General features: G+C 36.3%; 1 protein-coding gene across 1 annotated transcript in view; it reads right to left on the bottom strand.

Annotated features, from left to right (window-relative positions):
- The window catches only part of CNTN4 (contactin 4), an 817,087-nt gene that overhangs the window by 768,590 nt on the left and 36,427 nt on the right, over positions 1 to 12,070 (bottom strand). The window lies entirely within an intron of this gene.

Genomic DNA, 12,070 nt, shown 5'->3' with positions numbered 1-12,070 from the left:
TATTTGGTATGCCATTTTTGTCCAAATGATTCATCAAAACAGAAGGAGGGGAAAAAAGCATCAGACAGGCCATAGACTCGTGAACAACATACACTACAGAATACAACTAAGGACAGCACATTACAGCACGGACTGGCTGACAGTGATCACAGAATTGTGTGCTTGTTCTCGTTGTCAAAGAACACGGAAAAATACATGCTGTGTAACGAGTCGTTTGATATATCCTTACTTTAAAGGACATACCTTGGAGACGAATGGAATTACAACCAATCGGCAATAAACAAAAGTAATTCAACGTCTGTCACCACTGATACACTTTCAGTAATTTTCCAAATGTTTACTGCATGTAACCAGCCTCATAAAATTCAGGCCAAGCACCTGACAACCGTGTGAAACAAGCATTCACAAAAAATTGTAAAATAAAAGTTTACATTCATGATCTTTCAGACAATAATGTTTATTATCCTCAACATATTGAGGATAATAGGTATAGGAAAATAAGAAAATTTCAAAGGGTTACTGTAAAAATGGGGCAGGCGTATAGGTAAAAATACAGGCAAAAAATGAATAGCTGCTGGGGAAAATGTGGGAGGTTAAAAGCTGATGGCTTATTAAAATTTAAAACACATGAAAATCTTCGTGTCAGAGTCAGTAGAGTTGCCAGCCAAAAATAAGTGAGTCAAGAATACCCAATCTCCACAGAATAAGACGACACCGAACAGCAAAGTAACGCGCTTGACAAATGAAGCAACTGACACTAAACCACTAAAATAAAAGCACAAAAAGGGAAGAGGAAAATGCAAAATAGCTAATGAAACAGAAAGCGGTTAGCCAAACCTTTTTCCTAGTAAATATGTGAGATCCTATCAGTTGGCACATGATGACACTGCCAGGTGTCACAGAGAACTTCAGGGGACACAAAAATTGCTGTATTCCTTTAGGGAGAGCTAGAAAGTGGCCAGAAGAGATAGAAGACAGCAGTGTACAGCAGACAGAAGAGATTACAAAACACTTTCAGTGCATTCTAGAGCTTAGCTCCTGAAGAATCTTTAGTCTTGAAATGCGCCACGGAGAGTACCAAGCACAGTAGCTGAGGTAAGTATATAGTGGACAATCACAGTGCCGGGCATTTTATTTATCCTCCCGGCTAGAGTATATGGTATGTACTGTCCTCACTCCCACTTAATTGATGAATATACTGAGGCTCAAAGAAGTTAAATAATTGGGTTAAGATCACAGTACTGACTGACTTCAGATCCTGAACTCAACACTACTATCCATGCTAATGGACTAGAAGGTACCAAAATATGATAGAGGTACACCCACTTATCACAAAACCCAGTAACTGTTAGAAATGTGTTTTTTAACATCTTAATTAGAGTATAATTGCTTTACAATGGTGTGTTAGTTTCTGCTTTATAACAAAGTGAATCAGCTATACATAAACATATATCCCCATATCTCCTCCCTTTTGCGTCTCCCTCCCAACCTCCCTATCCCAGCCCCCTAGGCGGTCACAAAACACCGAGCTGATCTCCGTGTGCTTTGCGGCTGCTTCCCACTAGCTATCTAATTTACATTTGGTAGTATATATAAACCATGTCACTCTCTCACTTCATCCCAGCTTACCCTTCCCCCTCCCTGTGTTCTCAAGTCCATTCTCTATATCTGCACCTTTATTGCTGTCCTGCCTTTAGGTTCTTCAGAGCTTTTTTTTTTTTTTTTACATTCTATATATATGTGTTAGCATATGGTATTTGTTTTTCTCTTTCTGACTTACTTCACTCTGTATGACACACTCTAGGTCCATCCACATCACTACAAATAACTCAATTTTGTTTCTTTTTATGGCTGAGTAATATTCCATTGTATACATGTGCCACATCTTCTTTATCCATTCATCTGTTGATGGACACGTGGGCTGATTCCATGTCCTGGCTATTGTAAATAGAGCTGCAATGAACATTGTGGTACATGACTCTTTTTGAATTATGGTTTTTCCAGGGTATATGCCCAGGAGTGGGATTGCTGGGTCATATGGTAGCTCTATTTTTAGTTTTTGAAGGGATGTCCATACTGTTCTCCATAGTGGCTGTATCAATTTACATTCCCACCAACAGTGCAAGAGGGTTCTCTTTTCTCCAAACCCTCTGCAGCATTTATTGTTTGTAGATTTTTTGATGATGGCCATTCCAACTGGTGTGAGGTGATACCTCATTGTAGTTTTGATTTGCATTTCTCTAATGATTAGTGATGTTCAGTATTCTTTCATGTGTTTGTTGGCAATCTGTATATCTTCTTTGGATAAATGTCTACTTAGGTCTTCTGCCCATTTTGGGATTGGGTGGTTTGTTTTTTTGATATTGAGCTACATGAGCTGCTTGTAAATTTTGGAGGTTAATCCTTTGTCAGTTGCTTCATTTGCAAATATTTTCTCCCATTCTGAGGGTTATCTGTGGGTCTCTTTTATGGTTTCCTTTGCTGTGCAAAAGCTTTGAAGTTTCATTAGGTCCCATTTGTTTATTTTTGTTTTTATTTCCATTTCTCTAGGAGGTGGGTCAAAAAGGATATTGCTGTGATTTATGTCATAGAGTGTTCTGCCTATGTTTTCCTCTAAGAGTTTTATAGTGTTTGGCCTTACATTTAGGTCTTTAATCCATGCTGAGTTTATTTTTGTGTATGGTGTTAGGGAGTGTTCAAATTTCATTCTTTTACATGTAGCTGTCCAGTTTTCCCAGCACCACTTATTGAAGAGGCTGTCTTTTCTCCATTGTATATTCTTGCCTCCTTTATCAAAAATAAGGTGACCATATGTGCGTGGGTTTGTCTCTGGGCTTTCTATCCTGTTCCATTGATCTATATTACTGTTTTTGTGCCAGTACCATATTGCCTTGATTACTGTAGCTTTGTAGTACAGTCTGAAGCATGGGAGCTTGATTCCTCCAGCTCTGTTTTTCTTTCTCAAGACTGCTTTGGCTGTTTGGGGTCTTTTGTGTTTCCATACAAATTGTGAATTTAGATCTAGTTCTATGAAAAATGCCATTGGTAGTTTGATAGGGATTGCATTCAATCTGTAGGTTGCTTTGGGTAGTAGAGTTATTTTCACAATGCTGATTCTTCCAATCCAAGAACATGGTATATCTCTCCAATTGTCTGTATCATCTTTAATTTCTTTCATCAGTGTCTTATAGTGTTCTGCATACAGGTCTTTTGTCTCCTTAGGTAGGTTTATTCCTGGGTCTTTTATTCTTTTTGTTGCAATGGTAAATGGGAGTGTTTCCTTAATTTCTCTTTCACATTTTTCATCATTAGTGTGTAGGGATGCAAGAGATTTCTGTGCATTAGTTATGTATCCTGCTACTCTACCAAAGTCACTGATTAGCTCTAATAGTTTTCTGGTAGCATCTTTAGGATTCTCTACGTATAGTATCATGTCATCTGCAAACAGTGACAGTTTTACTTTTTCTTTTCCAATTTGGACTCCTTTTATTTCTTTTTCTTCTCTGATTGCTGCTGGCTAAAATTTCCAAAACTACGTTGAATAATAGTGGTGAGAGTGGGCATCCTTGTCTTGTTCCTGATCTTAGTGGAAATGGTTTCAGTTTTTCACCACTGAGAACAATGCTGGCTGTGGGTTTGTCATATATGGCCTTTATTATGTTGAAGTAAGTTCCTTCTATGCCTACTTTCTGTAGGGTTTTTGTCATAAATGGTTGTTGAATTTTGCAGAAAGTTTTTCTGCAGCTATTGAGATGATATGGTTTTTCTCCTTCAATTTGTTAATATGGTGTATCACATTGATTGATTTGCATATATTGAAGAATCCTTGTATTCCTGGGATAAACCCCAGTTGATCATGGTGTATGAGCCTTTTAATGTGCTGCTGGATTCTGTTTGCTAGTATTTTGTTGAGGATTTTTGCATCTATGTTCATCAGTGATATTGGCCTGTAGTTTTCTTTCTTTGTGACATCTTTTTCTGGTTTTGGTATCAGGGTGATGGTCACCTCGTAGAATGAGTTTGGGAGTGTTCCTCCCTCTGCTATATTTTGGAAGAGTTTGAGAAGGATAGGTGTTAGCTCTTCTCTAAATGTTTGATAGAAGTCACCTGTGAAGCCATCTGGTCCTGGACTCTTGTTTGTTGGTAGATTTTTAATCACAGTCTCAATTTCAGTGCTGGTGATTGGTGTGTTTATATTTTCTATTTCTTCCTGGTTCAGTCTCAGAAGGTTGTGCTTTTCTAAAAACTTGTCCATTTCTTCCAGGTTGTCCATTTTATTGGCATAGAGTTGCTTGTAGAAATGCCTCATGATCCTTTGTATTTCTGCAGTGTCAGTTGTTACTTCTCCTTTTTCATTTCTAATTCTATTGATTTGAGTCTTCTCCCATTTTTCTTGATGAGTTTGGTTATTGGCTTATCAATTTTGTTTATCTTCTCAAAGAACCAGCTTTTAAACAAGGTTATGCCAACTCTTATGTGACCAGGAATGACTTCTCTAACTTTGCTTGTTAGGTCACAGCTAACTTTTAGTGTTCAGAGTCTCTGTTTCATCCCATCAGCATGTCATGAGCTGTCAAGGGTGTGGAAAATGCCATCCAAATCTCAGCTTTTCACTAACAGAGCAAGTAGGTGCCACCTCTGAAGGCTGCTTCTGTCACTCCAAGACTCTGCTGGAGGTTGATGCCAGTGTGATGTGCCTTCCCCAGGTGATTGAAACAAACACCATGTGTGTCATTCTCATAATGTTTCCAACTTCTGTGAAGAACTTAAATTAAGTGAGGTTGAGGCTTTTAGACCAACTTTGCAGGATCTGGGGCTCTTAAGTACCAAACTTCATACAGAAGTTCTTATAAACTGACAAAGAAAGTAGGCAACAGAAGCTAGGTTTTTCCATGAAAAACAGTAAAGTTTAGTGTCTCCTTTTTTATTTTTGGTATTTCACCATGTGCTCTAGGGTTGTGACCTTATATTCCTAGGAGGTCAATAGCTGAAGACCCTATAGGATACTGGCTAAAATCATGGTTTCTGGAATCAGACTGCCTGCATTTCAATTCCAAATGTCACTAGCTGAGGGACCCACAGCAATGAGTGTTACTCTCCAACTGTATCCTCAATAGTAAATTAAGGTTTTGCAGCCTGAGTCTAAAGGGTAAAGTCAAGAAAGGAGGGAAAAGAGGGAGATGTGCCTTCTTTCTTTCACTTTCTTTCTCTTGCTTTTATAATTACCTTTCAGAGAATAATAAACAATCCTTGAAATATCCCTTTAGTCAAGAGCACTAGATTCATAACTATGCTTATAAATGCCTATTGATTAGTCCAGTATTATACCTGGTAATCAAGAAAACATGATAAAAGGAAGAGAACACTTGCAGGTCATAAAAAATATATGTATTACGACTGCATCTAGGGATATTTTAATGAAAGTGCTGCTTATTTTATTTTTTACAAGGCATACCCTGGTTTATAAAGGCAGGCACTGTTTGCAAAAATGTCCTTTTAATCTGATTTGACAAAATAAGCAACGAATTCAGGACCAAGCATTGCAACCCATTATGTTCTTCTGGCCCCTTTTAATATAGTGCAGTTCCTTCTCCAGACATTAACTTGTTGAAGAGATCAGGCCTGCTATCCCACAGAATGCCTCTCGTTTGTTATTTGTCTTGTTGCATCTGTATGATGATGTCTAGTTTGTTTATTCCCTGTTTCTCCTGATGATCGGATATTAACAAAACTTTGAATACATCATGGATACTGTCTGTTATAGCCTGCATTATATCAAGAGGCATATATCTGACTTACTACTGTATTACAATGAAAACAACCTAATTCCTTCATTGTATATCTTTTCCCTTTGGAAAGTTATATGTTTAGTTCTACCTTGATATTATAAAATTATCTGGCTCCCCATAAAGCAATTTATTAAAAATTGCTGACCCTTACCCAAATCAATAATTTCTTTTGGATGTTTTTATTTGTTTCCGTTAGTTGCTTTGTTTCTTTGTATTTGTTTACATTTGAACAGGGAGAAATCTACTTGGGCCAGGCTTTTTGCCAACATAGAAGGTAAACACAAGGTTGGCAATTTCAATTGTCAGGTCTAAACTTGAATTTTAACTTGATGGGCATGATCTATCAGCTCGATCTGCAAAGCTTGCAGGGATTCATTGCCTTTTGACCCTAACCTAAGGATAAACCAATAGCAGAGGTGACCATCTATCCCGTGTTTACCAATATACACCAAATACCAGACTTAGTTCTTACTTATTAATCCTCACAATAATATTATGAAGTGTTTTATCCCTATTTTACAAATGGGAAAACTAAGGCACAAAGAAGTTTGGCAACTTTTCCAGTGTTCAACAGCACACAGTTATTTTGGAATTCAAAATCGTCCTATTTAACATCCTTTCGTTTAACTACTATAAGTGTATTTTAAATGTCTTCTTTGAAGGGGACATGTATACAGTATGTACAGTATTTCTCTTTCCATAGCTATGTATGCCTGCCTTTCTCAAACACTGCCATTTATCTCAAACATGTTGCTTTCTGAGATTTGTACTTTCTGCATTGATGCAGAAATACATGAGCTGACCATGATGGGGAGTGAGGACAGTGGTATTCTACCACTGATTATAGGTGGTACCCCGTTCAGGAAGGGTTACATACTTTTCTAGTAAATTTTTTCTAGTAAATTTTTTCAGTGCATAACTAGATCGGTATATTATTGTTCAGTTTACTTTCCTACTTTCTCCATGTCCAGCTGGTATATTGGTGTTCTCTAGGATGTGTAGACTACAAATGTACTTCCTAAGCCAATTCCAAGACTGAGCTATTATTGAAATTTCCTCTACTGATTTTTACTATTTAGTGATATGGAGAAAGTAAGGCAGGCTAGTTTGATTTTTAGTTCTTTACAGATTATCTTTGTTTATTTTTGGAGGAGTTTCTACTTGAGTTATAGGCTCTTCTCATTCTTATTTATAATCTTGCTGCCAATTTGTCTATTTCTGTGTACCTTCTTAAACATTTAACGAACATGTGAGAGACAGCCCATCAGAAAACCTAACTGCGCTGCCATATTCACCTAGGAAAGTCCTGTACAAACTTTCAAAGTTGTCACCTTCTGAAGTGACTGGTCTTCAAATCTAAAGTCGCTTCTTGGTTTACAATTTTCTTTTAAAAAATTTGTCATTATCCTGTGCACTCCAGTATTGTGCCGGTTCCACTGAATTAGTCATGCAAGGAAGGAGAAATTGACAGATAAATTCAATAAATAGCATTGTGCTGAACTTGCTGAGTCTCCAAACAAGAAGGAAGTAAGCACAAATGAGCCATGTAGGTGCATCCCACCTACAATGAAGGGGAATCAACATCCCCCAGGAAAGAAAAGGACAAACCAGGAGGAGGAACAAAGCAAGCAATATATAATACTAGCTTCGGGGAGAATTCTGCCAACAATAGGGACTGGAGGGGAAGATGAATAATTATGCATCTTTGTGCTCTACAGAGGAAAATTCAAAGTTTCTGAAAGGTATACGATAATACCCAGCTGTGAATAGTACCAAGAGGGGGAGACCAGAAAAAGGGGGAAAAAAGCATAAAAATATTTTACGGCAGACAGAGCCTGCTGAAAATTACCTTCCTTTCTGTATTTTTCTACAAACTGTTTAGTGGGAACGTTTGTTCAGCTTCAAGGAATGTCTTTAAACTAAGCAACAACTCACACATGTACAATAACTTTAAAATTCACTCTAATATTTGAAAAACCAACCCAGTAGGCATTTTGCTCATTATTAACCTTGCTGATAGTCTGCCAAGATGTTTACACCACCTTTCTCCAACAAGAAAAGAGAAACAATTAAGTAATGTACTATATCATATTCTCACATGACTTGGGATACAATGATTTCATGAACCCTCACAGCCCTTAAAATTCCCCTGGTGAAATAATGGATTCTAAAACATATAGCTCCTTCCTTCTCTCTTGCTTTTTTGGGTCTGTTTTTACCAAACCTACCAATTATTTTCTTTCACTTTTGTTGTCATTTATTTATATAATAATCTTTTTATACATATATAAAAAGGTAAAGATTTACACCTCGGGCTATCCTGAGGCACATGGATTCTTTAAAAGCAATTGTATTGATCTATTTATGGACTAGAAATGATTCTAATAAAAGAGCAAATAACTTTAGAAACTGACCAACATGTAGTTCAAACAAAAGCTATTTACTGGGACTTCCCTGGTGGCACAGCACTTAAGAATACACCTGCCAATGCAGGGGACATGGGTTCGATTCCTGATCCGGGAAGATCCCACGTGACACACAGCAACTAAGCCTGTGTGCCACAAGTACTGAGCCTAAGCTCTGGAGACCACGAGCCACACTACTGAGCCCGTGTGCCACAACTGCTGAAGCCCGTGCACCTAGAGCCCGTGCTCCACAAGAAGAGAAGCCACCTCAATGCGAAGCCCACGCACCACAACGAAGAACAGCCCCTGCTCGCCGAGCGTAGCAATGAACACCCAACTCAGCCAAAAATAAATAAATACATAAATGAATAGATAGATAAAAAGCTATTTATTGAGAACTTTTATTTGTAATGCATTATGTTATGGGGATCACAAAAAAATAAAACAGTACTACTCTATGAATATTTATCATTTAATTGACCCATTATTTAATAATTGTTAAAATATAAATCAGGCAAAGAGAAACTAAGGAAATAATCCATTTTACCATCACATCAAAAAGAATAAAATACCTAGGAATAAACCTACCTAAGGAGACAAAAGACCTGTATTCTGAAAACTATAAGACACTAATGAAAGAAACTGAAGATGACAGAAACAAATGGAAAGATATACCATGTTGCTGGATTGGAAAAATCAATATTGTCAAATTGACTAAGGCATTTTTCCTCCCTCCTTTCCTCAGGATATGTTTTCAACTTTCTTTCTCCAAGATCCATACACTTGGCCTTCTAATGTGCCGAGGGTATCATTCGAGACAGATTTAACAGAAGAAAACTGAAGTGATTCAGTGTTGGTAACATTTATTGATGAAGGAGGGAGGTAAGTAGCTATAACACCTCCACCAAAAAAAGTTTTTAATTAGAAAAAAATAACGGTATTTCTCTAGATTTTATGAGAAGTAAAGAAACAAGGATCTTGAAACAAGTACAGATTTGAAGAACAAGTAATTTCCAGGATGATCCCTTGGTTTGTGGATGGAGATCTGAGTATGGCATGGGCCTCTACAGATTGGAGAAGGAATGGAAAATCGTATCTACCTTCCTAAGACCCAAAATGGAATGTTTTCTTTCACACAAATCTCCAGTGTATGCTTACTGCTATGTTTATGTAGAACAGGAAAATAATGCTAAACCCCCATTAGATGCAGTAAAGGAGAAAGAAGATTTTATTTCTTGGATACCTAGTCTGAAGAGAGACACGATTATCCTATTTTACACGGGGAAAACTGACCTGAATAATAAATGACAGAGCTACAATTTAAAATCAGTTTTGTTAGGCTGTAAGCACAGGATTTGGGTGTGCTGTGTGTTTTTTTTTTAACTTTTTATTTTATATTGGAGTATAGCTGATTCACAATGTTGTGATATAAAAAAAATGTTGTGATAGTTTCAGGTGTACAGCAGAGTGATTCAGTTCTACATATACATGTATCTATTCTTTTTCATTCTTTTCCCATTTAGGTTGTTACATAATACTGAACAGAGTTCTGGTTTTGATTCAATACATATTAGTATTAAGAGGAAAAGAGTAAAGTGGGGAGCTGACCTTCACACTGGTGTGTCCAAGATTTCCTTTATCTGGCAGGCTCAGTCAATTAAATTTCTAAGACAAACAAACTTGAGGATTCAAGCAATTGACTTCCAACCAAGGAAACCCTGTTTCCATTTATATACCATCATCCTAAACTCCACTCACTCATCAGTCATGGTAGTCACTACAAATGAGATCAAGAGGTGAAGTTAAATGTCTCCACGTAAGACATCAACAATGCAAGAAAACCAACTCAAAGGACACATCCAAGCAATATGTCTTACTGTTGTTTATAATGTAAAGAAAGCTGAAATGGGTCTTTTATCACCTCCCTGGGTAAATATAAAAATATAAATCTAAAAATTATATATGTGTGTATATATATATATACACACACACATATGTGTATACACACACACACACACACACACACACACATATATACACACACACAGACACGGAGAACAGAGGAAGAGAAAGAAACAGAAAGAGAGAACAAGACTGAAGGAGATATTAAATGTCTTCATAAGGCTGCACAAAATCAATTATAAAGTGAAAATGAAGAATACAACAAATAAATACTTTTTAAATGATCACTGAAAAATTCTGTAGACAATCTAACAGTATCATGGTTTACTGCTATTACTGTAATTTTTTTCAAAAAGATCTTTAATAAAATTTCAACTTTAGGATGGCATCCCCTAATCTGTTCAGTGTATGATTTCCAGCACTGGATAGGGTAGAAAAATTGGACCACTAAGGAAATTTTGAGGTTACGTTTATTTTTATTTTTCCTCCCAGTTTACTTAATCTATGAGAAGGCTTTACATCCTATAATGATATTTTTTCTAAAAAATAACTTTCACTCCTGCCTGAGGGTGCAGAGAGCTGTCTGGTGTTAGGCACACACAGCTTCTCTAAAAAGGCCTAACAGGGTGCTCTGATAGGGCTCCATCTGTCCCCTGACACACACTTCAGCTCCTGCCTCAACTGCAACCCCATTGGTTTCCTGTGATTGGACCACACGATATTACAAAAGTGATGACTGGGAGTCCAATCATCCCCTCACCCTCACAGGAAGGAGGCCAGAATCACCAGGGTGGGAGTGTGATTAAAAGAACTAAAAGCTGTCTAAATGTTTCTGATATTCTTAAAATACTCCCTCCAATAAATGAATGATCACACTTATATTGTGAATAATTTGAATCCAACTGTCTAGATGAGGGGCTCAAGTACACCTATGAGAAGATACTCAACCTCATTAATATTTAAATAAGAGTAGATTAAAATAATAATGAGATTTTTAAAAACTAGCTTAGAAGTATTTGCATATACTTTTATTGGTAATATAAATTGGTATGCACAAGAACGTTTTCCAGGGTGTAGGTTTTAGTGCATTAATCGTGAAAGATAAACAAAATACACACCCACACATATATATATGTAAGAGATTTTCATACATCTATTCAGTGGACTGGACCATTAGAATAATGAAAGATAGTATATTTTGACAATGGAAATGTGCATGACGCATTGTTGAGTGGAAAAAAATACATAATTCAAACTTCATTTATGTAAAATGAAAGAAGTAGTGAATATGGAAATTCATAAATAATATCTGGAGGGTATTAACAATATTAGTGATGATCATGTTGAGGAGGTGAGATTGCAGATGATTTTATATTTTTCCTGTTTTGCTTGACATATCTACAATGAGCTTCATTACTTTTATAATCAGAAAAAAAGAAACCTCTTAAGTAGTTTTCATTCTGGAAAATGTTAAGGCCAAATCAAGAAAGTACTCATTAAAATTTATCATAGGATTGTAACATTTTAATATTTTTCTTAATAAAATTATTTGATGATTAAAAATTTAGGATCATACTTAAATACCATTTTTCAACCTGTTAACCTGTTTTTTCTACTTAACATCTTGTGAACATGTTCCATATTTTCAAATATTCTTCAAATTATGGTTTTTAATGACTTTAGTATTCATTGTATAATACATTAGTTTTTAACTATTATTTAGTTTTCTGATATGGAAAGTAATTACATGATATGATTCTGAATTACAGAGTTATTTATTGAAGAAGAAGTTCAGATGGTGGTAGAAGGTAAGGTGCTCAAGTTAAGGATAGTTGGCTCTTAGAGATTTATATTAAGTGAAATAAGCCTGACAGAGAAAGACAAATATCATATGATATCGCTTATATATGGAATCTAAAAAAAAATGATACAAATGAACTTATATACAAAACAGAAGTAGACCACAGACATAGA

Source organism: Tursiops truncatus, chromosome 10, assembly GCF_011762595.2.
Source record: "Tursiops truncatus isolate mTurTru1 chromosome 10, mTurTru1.mat.Y, whole genome shotgun sequence".
Taxonomy (NCBI): Eukaryota; Metazoa; Chordata; class Mammalia; order Artiodactyla; family Delphinidae; genus Tursiops; species Tursiops truncatus.
This window is presented reverse-complemented; position numbering and strand designations above follow the sequence as displayed.